Source organism: Mandrillus leucophaeus, unplaced genomic scaffold, assembly GCF_000951045.1.
Source record: "Mandrillus leucophaeus isolate KB7577 unplaced genomic scaffold, Mleu.le_1.0 Scaffold557, whole genome shotgun sequence".
In the NCBI taxonomy this organism is placed as follows: domain Eukaryota; kingdom Metazoa; phylum Chordata; class Mammalia; order Primates; family Cercopithecidae; genus Mandrillus; species Mandrillus leucophaeus.
In genome coordinates, this window is record NW_012105997.1 from 1,447,666 (window position 1) to 1,468,256 (window position 20,591).

General features: G+C 47.3%; 1 long non-coding RNA gene across 1 annotated transcript in view; it reads right to left on the reverse strand.

The window, feature by feature from the left end:
- LOC105552443 overlaps positions 1-20,591 on the reverse strand; it is a 34,092-nt gene that overhangs the window by 12,217 nt on the left and 1,284 nt on the right. The window contains exons 2-3 of the long non-coding RNA XR_001008008.1: positions 20,297-20,487; positions 361-1,849 (exon numbers count right to left, since the gene is read on the reverse strand). This is a non-coding gene — a long non-coding RNA (uncharacterized LOC105552443). The remainder of the gene's footprint in view (positions 1-360; positions 1,850-20,296; positions 20,488-20,591) is intronic.

Here is a 20,591-nt window from a genome sequence, read left to right on the forward strand (position 1 = left end):
CCACCCCGCCCCCCAGTTTGCTCGAGGCCCACCCTGTTCTTCCCAAACACACTGGCCCACCTTGTAAGCAACTTCCACAGTGAACATTTTCAACACAAAAATATTAATAATGAGGCACTTTCTCAAGGATCTCCTGTGACACTTGCCTTTGGTTAAGGAATTCCTAGCCCAGGAAAGCAGTGGGAATCCTGCAGTAAGTGGCTTTTTAAGATCAGCTGGCAGGGTCCCAGGAGGCTGCTCCATAGTCGATAAGAATTACTAAACATCATTGCAAAGAGTGCAGAGTAATTCCACGGACCAAAGAGAAAAGGAAGATGAAGTTAATTGGCACCAGAAGTAAAGACCAAACCCCAGACTTGCCATAGAGTATTTGCTGACCAGAAGGGCTTGGAGGAAATCCGAAGGAGGCCTGTGGGTTGCAATTATCCATTCTTTGTGGCCTCCGGAGGCCCTGGGTACCTTGGTGATCACAGCGAGAGAGTGGCTCCCATCTGCAGGACATTAACAGCTCCAGTCCATGGGCCTCTGGGACTCCTGTAGAGACCAAATCACATGCATTATTGGAGGAGACAGCATAAGGGGGTGAGCATGAGGACAAAACTTACAGTTGTACCTTGCAGCTTCTCATTGTAGAACTAGGAGTTCCTAGTACCCAAAGGGCGGCCACCACTGGACCCAGCAGCCAGTGGGGAGATGGCACGGGGAGAAGCTTTGGGAGCCTCCAGTCCACTTGAGCTTTTGTACCTGGAACCACCTTTCTGGAGACGTGGGACAAGCACGGTGGAGATGTCACTGCTGAAAGAGAAGAGCAAGCAGCCAACCTCCTAGTCCTTCCCACCAAATGTTTGCTCCTGCCTGAGAGGTGACCTAATGCTTCCCATGCAGGGATGCAGCTTCTATTTGCGGTGGTACAACGAGATTTCACCACTCCTAAAGCTCCTTAGCCCTGTGCCAGGGGTTGTCATTCTAGATCCCACTTCCCAGGGCCGGCTCCATACCTGTCGTGCCTGGCTGAGAAAAGAGCTTCGCACGAGCATCGCATGGGTGCCTTTGAATTGCACAAGTCTCCTACTTCACACTTGGGCAATGGTCCTCAGACAGAGAATACTTTTGGTTGGGATATGAAGCACCTTTTTTTCCTCTCGTACAGTCCCTGGAGTGGAAGCGCACCATGGAGACTGACTTCATGCATTTGCCAGTTTCCTTCCTGAAGTTGACATAAAGCAGCATTTGGTTTTGATCCAACACAGAAAAACCTCACATCAGTACTGGAGGGAGTGCATGCAATTCATGGTTTAAAATGGAATAAAAACCCCAAATGAGGGTGTTTTGGCGGGGGGGGGGCTCTACAGTTGGTGACAAAGGGCTTCACTTTAATGTCTAAGGACCACAGATTACACAAGCGGTGCTAGCTTAGGGGAGGCTGTCTTCCTCACACTGTGCTCCCTAAAGTACCTAGACAAGGCATTTCCATTCTATCCCACTGACTCAGGGACAGAAAAGAAAATCATCCTGAAAAACTCACTGACTTTAAGACTTTGCCATGCATACTGGTCACTGCCCAGTTATAGGGTCCAATACCAAATTGTCCTCAATTTCTTCCCCAAATACCAACCCATACAGAATTAAGTGGGCTCTATGATGCTAACACGGTTTGCCTTTACATTCCTCCCAAGGCACTCTCCCGTCATGAAGTGTGGCCAGGCAGTGGGGCTGCAGTAGCCACAGGCTGTCCTTGCTCCTGCCTGCCGAAGCCGCCGGCTGCTGGCTGCCGCTGATCAGCCGGCCCCCAAGGCGATGGCTTAACAAGCCCCGGTAGAAGCGAATGGGAGGGGCTTCTCTCTTCCCTCTGCAAAGAAAATGAAATGGATAGAAATTATATTGGGAAGTCATTCCCGCCCACCCACATCCATCATTACACAGGAATGGGCTGACAAAGGATCATGACCCATGTGAAGGATTATACAGCCAGACCCACGGACACCTCTGCCACCGCCCCCCATCCCACCCAATTTAAGAAATCCCAGTTTGCTTGAACACCATCTGGTTCTCAGACTCCCTATCCCCACACTCTCAGTTCTTCACCCCTAAAATTATAATAACCAGAAATGAATCTGCCAGAAGGCTTTAAGGATTAATCGTTATATCACCTATGAAAATAAACTGAAATTATTTTCTAAAATAAAAATGCTCTAGGAAGGCCGGGGACAGTGGCTCACACATGTAATCCCAGCATTTTGGGAAGCCAAGACGAGTGGATCACCTGAGGTCAGGAGTTTGAGACCAGGACCTGCGTAAAACCCCATCTCTACTAAAAATACAAAAATTAGTTGGGTGTAGTGGCAGGTGTCTGTAATCCCAGCTACTCGGGAGGCTGATGCTGAAGAATCACTCGAACCCAGGAGACGGAGGTTGCAGTGATCTGAGATTGTACCACTGCACTCCAGCCTGGGCAACAGAGCGAGACTCTGTCTCAAAAACAAACAAACAAACAAAAACTCTAGGAAGAAAAATTCAAAAATCTCTCTCTCAGACTTTAGGTTAGGGCTAGAATGATAATTTGAGTTAGAGTATAATTGACAAAAGGAGAGTTTGTTGTTGTTGTTATTGTTTTTACCTTAATCTGGGTGGGATAAGTTAATAAAATTAAACATATTTAAAGGTAAACATTATTTTTCTTCATCCTAAAGTGAATGGGAAGACAATAAAATCGTTTAAGCAAAGGGACGACATGATAGGTTTGAATTTTAGAAAGATCAAGAAGGGAGGCGGCCAGGTATAGGGAGAGCTATGCAGTGGGATGGGCACCCTCCACATCATTCCAGGCACACGGATACAGAAATTACTGGAACAGAGAGATGCCTGCCCTCACGGGGCTTACAGTCTAACTGGGGGAGACTGAAAACAAGCAAATTAATGAAGAAAGCATGTACACCAGAGTGCTGGGGAGGAAAATACGCAGGGAGGGGAAGGGGATCTATCGGGTGAGTGGGCACAATTTTAATGATAGTGCTCGTCAGTATCTCAGACCCTTTCCATATAGTTTGAAACTTTTATCAAGTTGTCATCCACGTGTTGGGGCCACCAGCAGTGGATGGAGGAGGGCACTGAAGCAGAAAGAAAAGCAGGGGCTGTAGGTCTCACGGCCACTGTGCTTGGGAGAGCAACAGCCTCAGTAAGAGAGGGACCATGACCTTCAGATCTAAAGCTGACCCCAGTGAACCCCGACGTTTGAAACTCACCTCCCATGCTGTCCCCGTCCACCCGACCTGCACACCTAACTCCCTACAAACCAAAGGTCGTTAGGATGCCCATGGCCCACGGTTCACCTGGGGGTTCTGTCTCAACGTATTGAAGTGGTCAGCTGGCTATTCACTCCAGGACTCATTCCAAAGATGTTTATTGAACATCAGAGGTGCTTGGCACTAGAGTCGGGGAACCAGGGAAAGAAGACACGTTGGAAGAACACATTTAAACCACTGTCCATACTCCAGTGGGGGCACTGGAGGACAGACTAAAATACAATGTCAGTATCAATGGACACAAGGAAAGAGCAATATACCAATTAAAGTCCAAATTCTTTCTGTCTAAGGCATCCACAGAAGCTTTCGAAAAGAGATGATATTGGATCTGAGGTTGTGAAGAATGAATACGTTTTTCAGGCTGAGAAGAGATGGAAGAGCATTCTAGGCAGAGAGAACAGCAGACGCCAAATCACAGAGGTGGGATAAGCCCAGATTGTCTTAGGATGACCAAGTGGTTCAGGGTGGCCGGAGCATGGGGATGTGGTCAGGAGGAGCAGAGATAAAACTGGAGGAGGATATTGGGACTGGGCTGTTACATCCTTATAGGCCACAGTAAGGGCCTTGTCCTTTCCTGCAGGTGATGGTGTGCAGGGCATCAGGGTGGAACTGGCACTGAAGGGGGAAGGTGGGTTGGGAGAGACTGGGCAGCGATACTGAAAGGAGCCCACTGCAATCATTGATTATCTCACCGTTTCTGTGGGTTAGGAGTCCAGGCATAGCCCAGCTGGGTGTACTGCTTAGGGTCTCACCAGGCTGCAAATGAAGTGTCAACTGGAACAGGGGTCTCATCTCAGGGCTTCACTGGAAGGACTCATGTGCCCATGCTCGTGGTTGTTGGCAGGATTTGGCTCCTCACAGCTGTAAACAGCTTTGGCTTTTCTGCTGGCTGCTGCCTGGGGGCCACCCTCAGCTTCAACAGGCTGAGGCGCAGTTCCAGTCCAGTGATGTGTCCACTTGCTTCCTCAGAGCTAGCAGGCAGAGAGAGACCCAGCAAGACTAGCACTATAGTCTCTATCACATAGTCATATAATCACATACATCCCGTCACCTACCCTGTGTTCTGTTGTTTAGAAGCAAGTCACAGACCCCACTACTGTTTAGAAGCAAGTCACAGAGGGCCACCAAGGAGCACAGGGCCACCTAAAAATCTGCCCTCCAAGGAAGACCATGCTCTTCACTAATGCAGAAGGAAGAGAGGGCAGATGAGTTCTGATCTAGATGCATGGAATGAAGGCACCTGTGCATCACCAAACAGAAACAGGGGTCCGATTCTCAGCAGCAAGATCAAGGATGGAGAAAGAGATGCAAGAACCAATGGCCCCTGAGTGGCAGGTGAGCAGGAGGGGCTGGATGGGGCCATCCAGGCAAGTGTGTGGTCACAGCCGATATCAGCAAGAGCAGCTGTGTCTCCCTGACCCGGGTCCTTTCCAAACATAAATACAAATTGTTTCCTGCCAAGAACCAGGAGGGAGATTAATCAATAATGCTGCTGAAAAAAGACCACATATTGCATGATTTCATTGATATGAAATATCCAGGAAAGGCAAATCTATAGAGGAAGAAAGTAGAGGGTGGCTCCCTGGGGCTGAGATGGGAATGGAGAGGAGCTGCAAATAGGCACAAGGGATCTTTTCAGGTTGATGAGAAAGTCCTAAATTTAGATGATGGTGATGACACAACTCTGTGAATTTACTAAAAATCATTGACATGTACTTAAAACAGACACATTTTATGGTATGTTAATTGCACCTCAATAGAGCTGCCTAAAAAATACTGCTGCCAGATGACACTGCAGGCAACAAGAGTCAAGGGTCAGGGGATCACACAATGGCTGCACAAACAGTGGGGAGCAGTTTGCTCACAGTAAGCCCACCTTCCTCCCCAGGAGGCATAAACTCAGGATGGGGCTGGTGCAGCTATGTGGGGGGCACTGGGCAAGACCTTCCAGGCCCCACACTCAGAAAGAGCTGCACCAGACCATGTATCTCCTGGAGAGTGGCAGGTGTAGCCCTCGCCCTTTCACTCATCCAACAAAGCTCCTGAGAACTTGCAGGTCCCAGCCCAGATCCTGTCCCCAAGGTGCTGACGGGCCGCGGTGGATGCACCCACACAGAGAGTGCCTTACAGGACACAATTGCCCCAGTGGAAACTCATCCCGAGCACAGCCAGGGCCCCTGGAAAAGCCAGTAATTCCCAGGACCACGCCAGCCCACAGGAGAGTTTGTTTCATTCTCGGTACCTTGGGTTGTTGAGAGCTGTAAAACTTCCTGTGTTGAAACCATGGTGGACTCAGGGCCAAACAAAGGCTGCGTCCAGCTAGTCCCTAATCAAATACCCAGGAGTCAGAAGCTCCTGAGCCTCCCTTCCTTCTGTCTTCTTTCTGCCTGATATGATTTGGTTGTGTCCTCACCCAAATCTCATCTTAAATTCCCATGTGTTGTGGGAGGAATCTGGTGGGAGGTAACTGAATCACGGGGGCAAGTCTTTCCCATGTTGTCTCGTGATAGTGAATAAGTCTCAAGAGATCCGACAGTTTTGTAAGGGAGAGTTTCCCCACACAAGCTCCCTCTCTTTGCCTGCTGCCATCCATGTAAGAAGTTACTTGCTCCTCCTTGCCTTCTACCATGACTGTGAGGCCTCCCCAGCCACGTGGAACTGTGAGTCCATTAAACCTCTTTCTTTTGTAAATCGCCCAGTCTCAGGTATGTCCTCATCAGCAGCGTGAAAATGAACGAATACACTGCCTCTGCCTTTGGGGATCAGCACCATATCTTGATGCCAAAGTTCCCCAGGAGCATCAGGTCACCAGGGCTTTGAAATCAGAAATGACTTTCTTCCCAATACTAAAGAAAATGTTTGTGACGAGAGGAAAGTAGGCGAAGAATATTAGTATAGCTCATGGTGATAATAACATCTGATATTCATAGAGCTCTCACTATGTCCCAGCTCCACTCTAAGTGTTCTGCACATATATGCAAGAACTTTTGCTGCATTTGCTACTCACCCAACCCTAGAAAAAATGTGTGATCCTGTATTACAGATGAGAAAACCAAAGCTGGGAGCCAAACCCCTCCTGACACATCACCCTGGCCCACAAAGCATTTGCCACTCCCGTCTCCCTGCTGCTTGTCCATGACCCCATGTGGAAACGTTTCCCCAGTCATCTGTGTAACATCTCCCAGACCTGCAAACATGCCCAGTAAGTCGCCACAGTCAGCACAGAAAGCACTCCAGTGTAAGCTTTCCTACATAGTAAACGTTTTTTAAAGCACTCACTTCAACTGTTTCTGTGATTAGATAAAAGTCCAAACAAGTTGCAAGGCAAGCTAAAGGTTATTTTACAGCAGCCGCACAACCCAGCTAAGTATTTTAAGTGCAGCCCGGAATTATGAATCCCATCTGTAGCGGGTGGTGGCTTGGGACTGAAGGCAGGTGGATAGAATTACACGCTCTTAGACCTGGAAGGAACCTGGCCTAGCTCGTCCAAGGCCCTAATTAGAGAGATGAGAAACCTGCAGCCCCAAGAAAGGTTGTAACCTGCCCAAGGTGAGTCAGGCAGGTGACAGAGGGCAGAGGAGGGCCCCTTGCCCAAGTTCCGGACATGCTGCTTTATGTCTGATTAACTTGTAGCTGAAGGCGGAGCAGATTCCCAGACACCTGACAAAAGTCGTTTCCAACTAAGAGTTCTATTTAGCCCGTACACATGACCTGTGTATTTTCTCTCCTGGAATTTGATATCTCGGGAAACCTGCCAAGGACTATCCACCAGAGAGAGTGAGTATGTAAAACGGGAAGAGGAAAATCAGAGCAAGAAGGTGCTGGCAGGCCGTCACAGCCTGTATGGTGTCTCACCATGCACTGGGGTCTGGGCCCCACCACGTTTGTGCATGGCCCCGGGCTGCAGTCTACAGTGAATGCACAGCCCAGGCCTGGCCCAGCGGGGTGGCCTTACTGAGGAACTCCCGTCTGGCCCCACAGATGCACTTTCTCTCCCCGCACATGCCTCTGAGCGCGAGGCCACGCCCACCTCTCTGACCTTCCCGTTGGCTCTTTTTCACATTACTTAATGTTGTTTTAGAAGCAAATTTTCTAAACTCATCAGTCAGTAAACCTATGTCCAGAGTGATATTAACGGCAATTATCATTGTCAAGGCTCCTTAATTTTTTTCTGAAGGATGGCTTAATCTATTACACCATAATGGACCAGGATGGAGGCCACTCATCATTCTGAAGGCTACATGACACTTGCAAAGTCACAATAAAATGTGAGATGAGGGCTTCGTTCTGATTCGCAGCTTGCTTTCCTCATTTGTTCCTTTCTTCATTCATTCCACACTCACTCTCTGGGTGCCTCATAGGTGCTAGGCACCAGGATGAAAATGACCTTGACAGCCCCTGCCCCCAAGGAGCTTACCACCAAATTATGACAGACACTTGTTAGATATGCAGATTCCTGGGCTCCTGTTTAGAGATTCGGATGCAGGAGTCTGTATTATGTAGCACTGCACTCCTGGCGATGGCTGGCGATACACAGACTCTACTGCAAGAAATTCCTTGACACTGCAGGTGATGCTGTCCAAGAAGACAGAAAATGAGGGCCAGACACAGTCAGGAGTACCCGTCTCTGCCCGCAGCAAAGGGAGGAGAGGGAGGCTCCAGGAGGAAGCAGTATTTGAGCATCTTTTAGGAAGAATAAGAGTTTTCTGCATGGGGAAGATGCAAAGTGGGCAAAGGACGGGAGGAAACTGCCCAGAGTGTGGTGGGGAAACCCCACGTGGTCCACAGCTAGAGAGACTAGCCCAGGCCACAAAGGCCAGAACAAGGAAGCAAGAATCCACCACTCAACCTGGGCTTGCCGGCAACAGACGCAAACACCACGCTGCGTCCAGGGGCCAGAGGGATCAGCACTCTTGTCCCCATGTAGTGTCTTTGGTGAGAAGAGGGGGATGACCAGGAAGAGGGGAAGAAAGGACACTTCATTCACAATGGCCCTCCACACGCTGGCTCGCTAGCCCCTTCGTTTTCCTCCCAGGCCGTCTCTTGCTTTCCTGAGTAAATATTCAGAAAATAGAACCATCATAAAGCCATTTCTACCACTAGGTTTATTTAACACAGTCCAGCCCCAAAATGAAAACCCAAGGAGACCGTCAATTCAGCCCCAGCACAGAGCTCAGCAGGGCGTGAGTCGGAGCACGGCCGGGGTCTGGACCTTCCCAGGTCTCCCCGAACTTCCCTCACGTTAATTTATTCCACATACAATCTTCTCCCGGTCCGGAGGGAATCCAGCTTCATGGAGGTCCTCTTAGCTGAAGATTTATCAAACCAGAGTGTATGCATGGTATGAACATCAGATCCATTATCTAAGCTGTTGGCTTTGGTCGAAATGTAAAGAAATGATTTAGTATAAAATCCATCACAAAAGCATTTATTAAAAAATCTTTTGCTGCTCTTCATCTACAAACATTTACTACCCTGCATACAAACGTCAGCGGTTCAGCCTCATGTACTTCTTCATTTATTTACTGTTCATTCCTTCTGGATAAAAGCCAAAAGCAATGTCCCCTGTGGGCTGCAGAACAGTGAGGACAAGAGAACCCTTCTCATCACCCTGAGGTCAACCGAGGTCAGCCAGGCCACTGGATTGGAGCCCGCTTGGTAACAACAGTTCACCTCTGAAGGTCAGGCCCTCTTTGGTGAGTGCAGTCCTCTTCACACAAAGGCTTTACTTATAGATGGAAGTTAATGAACGTATTACCAGGACTTTCTGGAGGACTTAAATAAAATAAATGTAACGAGGATTTGACAGCCAGAGACCAAAGTATGCCCAATGTGCTTTTGTCCAAATATAGAATGTGCAAAAAAAAAAAAAAAAAAATTAACCCACTAGTTCCCTGCCTCAGTTCACAGACCCTGAGTGATCTCCAGTGATCTCATCGTGTGTTGACCAAGTTCTCCAAATGAAGCCAGCTACTATGGAATCACAGAATTCTGCAGTGGGGAAGGTTGACTTCGTACATTGGGCACGACTCCCTCCCTTTAAGAGGAGGAAACCGCTAGCACTCCAGAGAATCTGAGCAGGCTGCCCAGGTCACACAGCTGCTTGGTGACAGCAGCGGCCGTGGAACCTTAGATTAGATGTGTGTCATTTGGCCCTGCTAGAGGGGAGCGAGAAGAGATTCCAACAGCAGAGAGAGCAGCCAAAATAAGCAAACAAATACAGGCCATTGAAACTCAGGGGGAGCTTGGATTTCAGGGCCTCAATTGTGAGCATGGAAAACCACATTTCACCTCCAAGTAACCCTCATCTGCTTTCTATCTACACCCGTCACATCATCCCTTACAACGGGGGTTATCGATGCCTTCCTTACGGACCTTGTATTCTAAATTGGCAAAGCAAACATTCAGCTGTTAAAAACACTCTAAAGAAGGCTGGATCACTAACAGCCATTTTCCAACCTGAAGGCAGGCCAGGAGGGCCGTCCAGATGCCTAGGCCCACAGGAACCATGGCTTCAGTATGAATGCACCCCCAGGGCCAGCTTTGGAAAGGCAAGGACAAAATTAACATGAATGGTTGTCTCTCTGCATTTAGGGGTTCTCCCTGCTCTCAACTTGAGCAAACTGCCCAGTGAGCAAACCTCACCTTTCACTGGCATCTCGGCAACAGGGCGGTGCCCACGCCAGAGTTGTGCCCAAACCAGTCGTAAATGCCTCTTGTATTCATGTGCAGAGCCACAGGGTCCAAGCTATGTCCCTGGCCCAAGAGCTTCGCTGACAGCACCCCTAGACAAGCTGAGGTGGGGGCGCTTGGGCACGGGCTGAAGGCCAGGCTTAGAAGGGAAGAAGGCAAGCGCAATGTGCCCATGTCTCAGCAGGCATAAACCCAGAACCCTCCTACCCCCACCAGCCCTCATGTTTCTACCTTCATTTCTTTCCCCCTGCTTCTGATTTTCCTTCTCTTTCTCCACGCTCTTCCTTACTTAATGAAGACAGTGCTGATGACACTGATAAGAATGGCAATGGTATGGTTACAACCCAGAGGAGGGAAAGCTAACATTTCTAGAGCACTTCACTGGGCTCCTTGCTGTGTTCACATATTCCATCCCTGCAAGGACACTAGGAATCAGATACAACTGTTAATCGCGGTCTTCCTTCTAGCACTTTCCACACCAAACACATCTACATACTTGTTGACTTCCTGGCTGTCTGCCTTCACCACTAGGGCTTTATCTGTCTTGTCCGCTGCCGCCTCCCAGCACCCAATACAGTCAACAAATGCTACTGACGGAGAAAATGAACTCCCATTTTGCAGATGGAAAACTGAGACTCTGAAAAGTGGCAGATCCCGGGTCAACCCAAGCAGGAGATAGGGAATCAGGATAAACTGTGATGAGGTCACGCACGTGTCCCTTCCTTTCCTTCTCTTCAGAACCGGCACGTGTCAGGCCGTCTCCCTATCCTCTCAAAGCCTGTGCTCACTTTTCTTTGCATCAACACAGCCTGTTCCAGCTCTGATCCTGCAGCTGGTTCCCACCCCTCCTGATTTATTCTGGATGGAAAGATGACTGGGATTTGGTGCCACCCTGGCCCCACCCCTTTTGGTAGGCGTGACCTCAAGCGGCTCCTGTCCCGCCTCCTCTCAGCACCCTCTGGTTCACGCATTATTCCTAGCATGAAATACATCTGTATCACTTAAAGAAAGCAAGCTCAATTATTTAACTCTACCAAGATTCAGTTCAAATATAAGAGTTACAGTGTACATCTGAGACTTCGGGGAAATTGATTTTTCTGCTTAAGATCATTTCATAGGGTTTAACATTAAAACCAAATCGGGCGCAAACTGATCTCTTCGTAGATAGTGAGTTTGTTTCCATTTTCTAAAGACCAGCCCAAGCGAGAGTCGCTTTCCCCGCCCGCGCTTGCTGCATGTATTTTACAATCTTCAGAGACTGCAGTGGCCCGCCAAAAGTCATCTTTAAAGCAGCCACTCCATCTCCCTCACCACAGAGCCACTGGGCCCGGTGTGCCCAGGGACAACCAGAGAGTGGAGAACGGCACTTAGCACTCAGCTGACCTTCTGTCCACCTTTTCAGAATGCCTGCTGGAGCCAAGAGAGTTTAGCTTTTTGTTTTTGTTTTTGTTTTTGTTTTCTATTTCTCAGCCATTTTCAAGTGGTTTCTTTAATTTCCACCTGAGAGTTAAGCACTGATTGACTGGGGATTTTAAACTGAAACCTCTCACCAGAAAATACCATTGACGGTTCCTGTGAAGGAAAAACATACTTGGAGTTTATCTTGATGTTTACAATTAAGTTAGCTGGTCCTGGTTTCTCTAAGGATGCTAATACTTAATGTAAACTGTTTGTCCTTCAGAGGGGAAAGAACCTGTATAATCACCTGAAGACAAACGGTCTTAACTTTCCAAAAGATGACAGCTTTACAAATGGAAACGATAAGATTTTAAATTAAGAGCGTCTGAGAGTCCGTCAAGGAAAGCAAAAACAAGGCAGGGGATGTGGAGGACATCGACACAAGCCGACGAAGCCCATGTCTAGATTTCCTGCAAAATCACCCCTAAGTGATGTTCAACAGCAGAAAGTATATATGTTAAGGTGCAGGCTAAAGGGTTATCATTATTCCAATAAAAAGGGGAACATGAGACTGTGGGGATTGCTTGGCAGTGGGTTTTACAGATAGAATTCAACCAGAATCACATCCCACCGTTACTGACGGGGGAAGCTTGGGTGTGACGCCCAGTCTGGGGGATTTCAGTCTCTCAGTGAGAATCATGGTAGCCCCAGCTCCTGGGTGGGCACTGAGGGCTCACAAGGGAAATCCCAGTGTCCAGCACATGTTAAGCATCCAACAAACGGCTGTGATGATTATTTACTGTTGTTACTCTCACGTAAAATGTGCAGCACAGCGGCTGGCGTATTGGGAAAAAAAAGGAACAAAGTTGGTCCCCTGTCCTCAGCCTGTCTTCTCCCACATGTCAGATGAAATCTAACAGCCTGTCTTTGCCCGTGAAGGCTTTGGATGATGGGCACAGCGTGGAGGCCTTGACCCTGTGGTCAGTACAGATGGGGCTCAAGAACAAAGCCAGGGGTTACAGGAGACATGAAGGTCCCTGAAATCTCCGCCACAGTCACTCATCTGACCCAGGTGACAGGGATGTGCTTGGAGCTGCCCTCTAGAGCAACAACATTCAATGGAACTTCCTGCAATAAGAAAAATATTCTGTTTGTGCTGAGCACTTGAATGTGGTAACTGCCACTGAGGAAATGGAGGTTTAATCTCATTTTAATTAATTAGCTTACTGGCTTGATTGACAATCAATTAATTGATTCCATGTAAATGGCTACATGTGGCTGATTGATACCGTACTGGACGTCGTAGTTCTAAAACCAGAATGGACTGTTGCCTGGCGTGCTGGCGGGTGAGACCCAGCCCAGGGTGGTCAGAGGATGCATGAAGGCCCCGGGATGTTTCTGTCCTCTGCTCTCCTGTCACCGAGGAGCAGATCTCCACCTCTGGCCTTGACTCCTACACACAGAGGTTGCTGGGGACAGTGGACTCCCAGGCCCTCCTGCCACACGAACCAGAGGCAGCCTGGCTCAGCACAGTACCGGCTGCTGCCAACCAAAGGGCCTGTCTGGGCCAACACAGGCAAACTGGGAGGAGGGACCTCAGGATGGTCTCCATAGGCCCCAAGAAGATGGACAAAGCTAGAGCCAGCCTCGTTCCTAGCCTGCACAGTTTACCCCCCAAAATTCCCTCTGTGCTTGAAGAAAGGATGTGGCTCCGAAGTTCTGGGCCTCGCTGTGGGCTCGGGTGGCAGAGGCAAACCACAGCACCACTGAGACTGCTTCTCCAGGCCCAAAAAACCCTCACATACAAACACACCCATACATATGCACAGACACACATGTACACACACACATGCACAATACATATGTGACATACATGCACACAGATCCCAGGAGAAGGCAAGTCCCTACAGCAGTAGCATAGAGACCAGTACTTATCCTAAGCTTCAACTTCCCCATTTGAAAAATGTAAATTCATTAATAATCATCATCATGCTTACCTAGTCAGGCTATTATGAGCATTAAATAAAATAACAGGACATGGAAAGCGCTGGTGGTTGTTGTGATGGTGTGGAGGACACAACATTCGGAGCGAAGAAGGAGGAAGTCGGGCTATTATGAGCATTAAATAAAATAAGGGGACATGGAAAGCGCTGGTGGTTGCTGTGATGGTGTGGAGGACACAACGTTAGGAGCAAAGAAGGAGGAAGTCAGGCTATTATGAGCATTAAATAAAATAAGGGGACGTGGAAAGCGCTGGTGGTTGCTGTGATGGTGTGGAGGACACAACGTTGGGAGTGGAGGAGGAGGAATGGCGAATCCCAGTTGAGCACCCTTTGAAGCCCACCCTAATGGTTCTTCCAACTTTCTCCCTGGGCCTGTTTGTCCTCTGTAAGTTTCCAGCATCTGATATATCACAGGGTCTAATTTAGAGGAAGTTCAGGAAACAACATGAACACTCCTCAGAGGCAGGGGGGAGTGGGGAGGAAGGCCACTGGCCATTTGGAGCCTAAAGACCAGAATTTAAGTCTCATGGTGATGATAGTCATCACCAAGTGGACACAGCACTCCGAGCCAGAGGTTGAGTTTATCATGGCCACTTCTGTACTCAGTCCCTGCACTCACACCTGGGGAATGATGGGTGAATGATATCCGCGCTCATCAACAACTCTCAACAACCCAATCAGGCAAGACCATTATCTCTGCTCTGAAAAGGAAGAAGTAGAGGCCCACCCAGCTGGCAAGTGGGCTGGTGTGAGTACCCCAGGCTTGTCTGAGCTCCAAGCCCAGACCTCACATCATTACACACCCATCTCTACTTTCTAGGGAGATAATCTTGGAAAAATCATTTGTCATCTCTGAGCCTCCATTTCTGATCTGTAATATGAAAAGGAAATTCTATACCTATTTCTCAGTATCCTTAAAAAGACTTAATGCAGAAGTAATGTGTGCCTGCTCACCAGCTGTTCCAAGTGTACGGCTGAGCATCACTCGAGTCCAAGGGTAACATACAATTCCAGGTGTCTTGCCCGGTTTCCAATCTCCCAGCCAAGCAGAAACCAAGCCCCTAGCAGAACTATCACTACTCACCATCTGAAGAGGAAAATTTCTCATCTGCAGAGAGCACGCCCCTTGTTGACAGGCAGCTCTGAGCACTGCTCACCTGGATAAAGCCAAAGAGAAGAGCAGGAGCTGAGACCTGCTCTGTGTGCCTCAGGACAGCCCCTATTCCTAACAACCCAAAGGACATGCACGATTTGCCACTCAGTCATTCACTGGGATATCATTGACTGGGACTCAACCCTGCATCCAGCCAGTACCTGAAGCTCAGACAACCAGAACCTGGCCCTGCCTTCATGGAGCCTCCACTCAAGAAGCTACAGGTAGAAAGCAGGTCCCTGCAGAAAGGGCCCTTCAGCTGAAACTCCTAGAAACCACAATTTTCAGCTAGGACATTCTCCCCATCCCAAATTCTGAGACTGGCTACACAGTGCTGCCATGACCTGATGTTTGTGTTTCTCCAAAATTCATATGTTGGAATCCAAACCCCCAAAGGCAATGATACTAGGAGGCAGGACCTTTTGGGAAGTGATTAAATCATGAGGGTGGAGCCCTTGTGATTAGGATTAATGTCCTTACAAAAGAAGGCCCAGAGAGCTAGCTAGTCCCATCCACCATGTGAGGCCACAATGACAAGCCAAGAAGCAGGCCCTCAGCAGGTAATGAAGCTGCGGGTGCCTTGAACTTGGACTTCCCAGCTTCCAGAACTGTGAGAAATAAATTTCTGTTGTTTATGAGCCACTCAGTTTATGGTACTTTTTTATAGCAGCAAAATGGACTAATATTAGGTCAAAGCTCAAAAAATAAAGTTGAATTTCAAAGGACAACAAATCTAGCACAAGTTAAGATCAACAGTGTGATGAAAAACATAGAGAAGGATTTGGAGAAAATGCAATCACCTCCCACCAGTGGCCCTTGGCAGAAGTCCCTGGCCAGAGCTGAGATGCTCTCACCCTCCCCTGAGGCCACACAGCCCATCCAGGTACGCTTCCCTGATGCTTAGATGCCCCATCCCTTGCTTGTGGCTCTCAGCACTGGGTGAGCTGGCAGCTCTGACCTGCCCAGCATTGCTCCTCCCAGGAGACCCATGTGCTCTGACACGTCCTGACCATTTCAGAGCCTACAGGAGAGCAGGGGTTGCCCCCTGGTCTTGCAGTCCCTCTGAAGTGTCTCCTCACACAAATTTCCTGTTCCCCTCCTCACTTCCCTGGCTCTCTCTTATCACCTGGGCCAATCTTGCTTACCAAAATTCCTCTTAGGGACAACCTTTACATCTACAGGTTGAACATACTGCTAAGCTGCTTGGGGCAGACAGGTGAGGTCCCTAAAACAGCAGGTTCCAGTGACAAAGGGGCCTTCCTTACATTGAGGCATGGGCAAGGCAGAGGGGTGGTCTTGGGGGCATCTGCAAGGTTTGGAACGGGGATGGGGCAGAGAAGGACTGCACTGATTACAAAGAGAGTAACCCAAATTCCCAAGGGAAAGCCACTGAAGGAGGAGGAGGGGCAGCTGCATGCATGAGAGTCCAGAGAAGAACCCTCAGGATGGGGTGGCAGGAATGGCTTTGGGGAATACAATGTTGTTTCCCATGAGGTGAGCAAAGCAAGCTCCTGATGAAATCTTCAGTAATATCCATATCATTTATCAACGATTGTATGGTAACAGATTATCCTGAAGATCTTGAGGTGGTAGCAAATGCCTACAAGGAAGAAACAGGGACAAGTCTAGGTACAAGAGCCTCACCATGAAGGAACAGCTGACAAATGGGTACTGCTTCAAATAGCTTATTTACTCAATGGTCTGCCTGTTGTAGGTTCCAGTGTGTCTCCCGGAAAGATGTGTCTAAATTCCAACCCCTAGGATATATAAATGTGACCTTATTTGGAAATAGAGCTTCTGCAGAGTAATCAAAATGAGGTCATATTGCATTAAGGTGGGGCCTAATTCAATGACTGGTGTCCATATAACAAAAGAGAGATTTGAACACAGAAAGAATGTCAAGCAGAGATAGAGGCAGAGATTGCCATGATGTGGCCACAAGCCAAGGAATGCCAGCCACAACAGGAACAGACAGGCATGGAACAGATTTGCCCCTAGAGCCTTCCTAGAAAACTCAGCCCTGCAGAAACCTTGATTACAGACTTTCAACCTCCAGAAATGTGAGATAATACATTTCTGTTATTCTGAGCCATCTTTGTTTGTGCCAATGTGTTACAACAGCCGCAGGAAGCCAATGTACTGCCCCATTAAGCTGTAACCTCAGCCTGGGCTTCTGCCCCCTTCACTTTCACCTTTATAGCATCTGGCCCTTCCCTGGTGTAGGGTAGGTGCTCAGTAAATATTTGTGGAATGGATAAGTATGTGTGCATGAGAGAGAGAAAATATGTGTGATTTTATACAAAAACTCCTCGGGGTTAATAGGTGCTTTTGAAGGCTTTGCAGTGTGGAGTCTGTCTCAAAACTTGTCAGCACAGACCGTCCTTAGGAAAGACCTGTGCCCCTCCTTACCAGCTCTCCTGCCCTTTCACTTTTTCTGTCCTTCAGTCTCTCCTTCCTCCTTATCTAGTCACAGTCTATCCCAGCAGCTGAGGAGGGAGGTTAGTCCAGATCCCTTCCTGTTCTTTAGTTTAGGATCCAGAATTCAGTGAATCCTTTAACTTATTAGAGTCTCTTCACTAGCTGAAGCCATATAATTTAAACTTGTGACTTGAATCATCCTAACAGATAAGGGATCTTTGCAGCCTAAGATAGGCAAAATTTTAAAAACAATTCCCAGCAGTCCACATCCCATATAACCCCTGCCCTTTGAGTGTGGGGGGAATTGTGAATACAGTGAGATGTGGAACTGGTGATTATATTACATTATGGGGCAGAGGGGATTTTGCAGATGTGATTACAGTTACTAATCAGTTGATCTTAATACAGACAGATTATCTGAGTGAGAATGATCTAATCAGACAAGGCTTTTAAAAGCAGAGAAATTTCTAAGGCTGGCAGCAGACGAGGAAGTCAGAGAGGTTACAACTGTGAGTAGGATGGGGGCACCCTTGCTGTCCTGAGGATCGAGGGCCCACATGGCAAGGGATATAGATGGCATCTAGCAGCTGAGAGCAGCCCCCAGCCAAGAGCCAGCAAGGAAACAGATCTCAGTCCTATAGCTGCAGGGAGCTGATGGCTGATGACAACTTGGATGGGCTCAGAAGCAGATTCTTCCCCAGAGCCTCAGGATAAGAAATGAGCCACTCCAGTACCTTGATTTTGGCCTCGTGAGACCCCAAGCAGAGGATCCAGCCAAGCTCACCGGACTTGTGACCTACTAAACTGTGAGATAATAAATAGGTTTTATTTGAAGTCACCACATTTGTGGTAATTTGTTAAACAACTATAGAAAAGTAATAGAAAGCCTAATATTATGTAAGAAGATACAGATCTGTTAAAAAAACAAAAACAAAAAAAACAAAAAACAAACAAACAAACCAAAAACCATTATTCACTGACTCCAGCAAGAGCAACAAGAGAGTTAAGAACAGCTGGAGTGATGTATGCTAAACCCTAAGGCAGAGTAGGCCAAATGCAGTCTGTGGGCCAAATTCAGGCATCGACTGTTCTTGTACAACCCACCAACTAAGAATGGTTATTATGTTTGTAAATGGTTGGAAAAAAAAAAAAAAAGAAGAACAGTATTTCACAACACATGAAAATTACATGAAATTCAAATTTCAATGCCTATAAATAAAGTTGTATCAGAATACAGCTCATTGATTTACAGATCATCTACAGCTGCTTTCTAGATGCAACTACTCTTTGAGTAGTTGCAAAGAGTAGCATAGCTTGCAAGTCTAAAAAAACTTATTGTCTGGCCCTTCATAAAGAAAGTTTGCCCACCTGTGATCACTAGAACTTTTCAAAGAATCATTGTGGACCCAGATACGCTAGGCAGCAACCAATGGAGGACAGAGCTCTGGGCAGTCTCTGGGTGGATAAGCATGGACAGCAAACTGATTCAGGAGACTTCTCATGTCTTCTTTGCCACATACTGTCAGGTTGTGTGTGTAAATAATTTACACACATGCACTATAACTCCTCTAAGGAAACAACAATAAAAAACTATTTTATGACTTCTAAAAAAATGAACTAATTTTTAGATTAGAAATTATTTTAGAATAAAACCACAGGACCCCCAATATCTGGCACTCTGTAACTTGTGGTCTCTGTGACAGAGAGATTTGACTATCCATGCAGAGCTTTTGGCATTATCTGGTGAGAGCCCAAAAGTCACTTTGGGCAGAAGCTCCAGGAGATTGAGTGGGAAAGGACGATGAATGAAGGGGTCTCCTCGGAACTCCAAGGGGCCACAGCGCCTCTGGGTCCTGACCGCCATGGACTCTCACCCAAGAAACATCTGGGCAGAAAACAAGCAGTTTAAGAACAGAAGATTACATTGTCATCAAAGAGCACAGTGTTAGCAAAGTCCAGTCCGTCTTTCTTGAAAAGCTTTCCATTTGATCTCTGTAATTTGACCATTAACATAGGAATACCAAAATGGAATACTCAGGGGCCAAACCAGGCAGAGAGTTAGGTCAGATGTAATTTTCTTGTGCAATCTGAACAAAAGACATTTTATAACCAAAGCCAAAAAAGGAGAAGAAAAAAATGACATGGGTAAATAGAGAAAAGCACTCACAGAAGTGCTCCCTTCATGCAAAATTTCAAAAGGCTTAGTGACAGCCCTGAGAACCTGTCTGGGGATCATTTTATGGAAAAGCAGTCACAGTGATATCAATTGGAAAAGCAAGAAGAATGTATGTTCTGTCATTTTTAGCGGGAAAATATCTGCTTGATTTTCCTTGTAGCCACTTTGAAGACCTCTCCACTGAGAAGGGAAATTCACATTCTGACAGGTTCCTCCATGATTCCTCCCATCAGTAATAACTTCATCTTCCATCCTCTACCCAGTGACCCACTCAGCACGTGTGTGGGTACTAGGTGTGGAAAGCCTTGGAGCCCTACCTGCCCCATAGCTGGCAGGGCACCCGTGAGCAAGCCACATCGTCTCCTTCCCTCAACCTCCCCATCCTCATCTGCACAATGGGAATGATGCCCAGCCTTGCCTTTTCCTTCTAGTATGATCAAGAGTCTATTGAGACCGAAAAAGCAAAGAGAGCTAAACAAATGGAAGCCATTGTTACATTTGTCACTGAGCTTCACAAAATGATGACCAGAACATGCTGGAAAGCACTTCTGTGTGTTTGTGCACAAGAGCACACAGTCTTTCTCCTTCATCTAAAAGGAAAATACATTCACATGAAGCAAAAGGTTGACTGCTCCATGCATAGAGATGAAGCGCATTTTCTAGCCCCCACCATACACCCCCGCCCCTCAAGGAAAATGTGAAGGGCCCTGAATATGTCCCATTCCGTTTTTCTGCTGCTGCAAACCAGATAGAGCTCACAAAACAGGAAAACTATATTGACACAATCCCCAACACAGAACAGAGAGAGATTTTGATGGGGAGAGGGGCAGAATGCTGAAACTCCTTAATGCTGAGGGTTTATATCAACCCAGAGTACCTTAAACGCATTCGCTTTGGAAAACACCAGATAAAAAGGAGGGCCGAGCTCCCTACTTTGCAGGGGAACTGGGGGCTTGACCCAGGCCAAGTTCAGGGCTCTCTCCTCTGAAAGAGCAACACAGAATTCTCCTTGGCAAGTGCCACTGTGGGCTTGCCTGAGCTGATATCGTATGAATAGAGATGTTTTAAATGTATTAAACATTGGTCCCTTTTTTAGAAATTACACTGACAGAGCCTTCCTTAAACATTATTTGAATAAAGCCTCATTACTCACAGTCCAGAGAAGTTCATTAGGAGGAGATCGCTTTGGAAAGGAATCGAGGAGCTCGCCTTTCTTCTCAGCAGTGAATTACATTAGCTACTTCCTAGTTATTTAAATCTTGAAATAAAAGATGTAAACGCTACAGTGACATCTTAAGATCATTGCGAAGGCAGGTCGTGCATGCACAAAAATGCCCAGCTGGTCTGCAGATAAAACAGATTGATAATTAGTTGCAAAATGTAACATTTCATCAAGAATATTTTGAATAATCCAATTTATCTTTGTCAGATATGCAGCACATATTTTT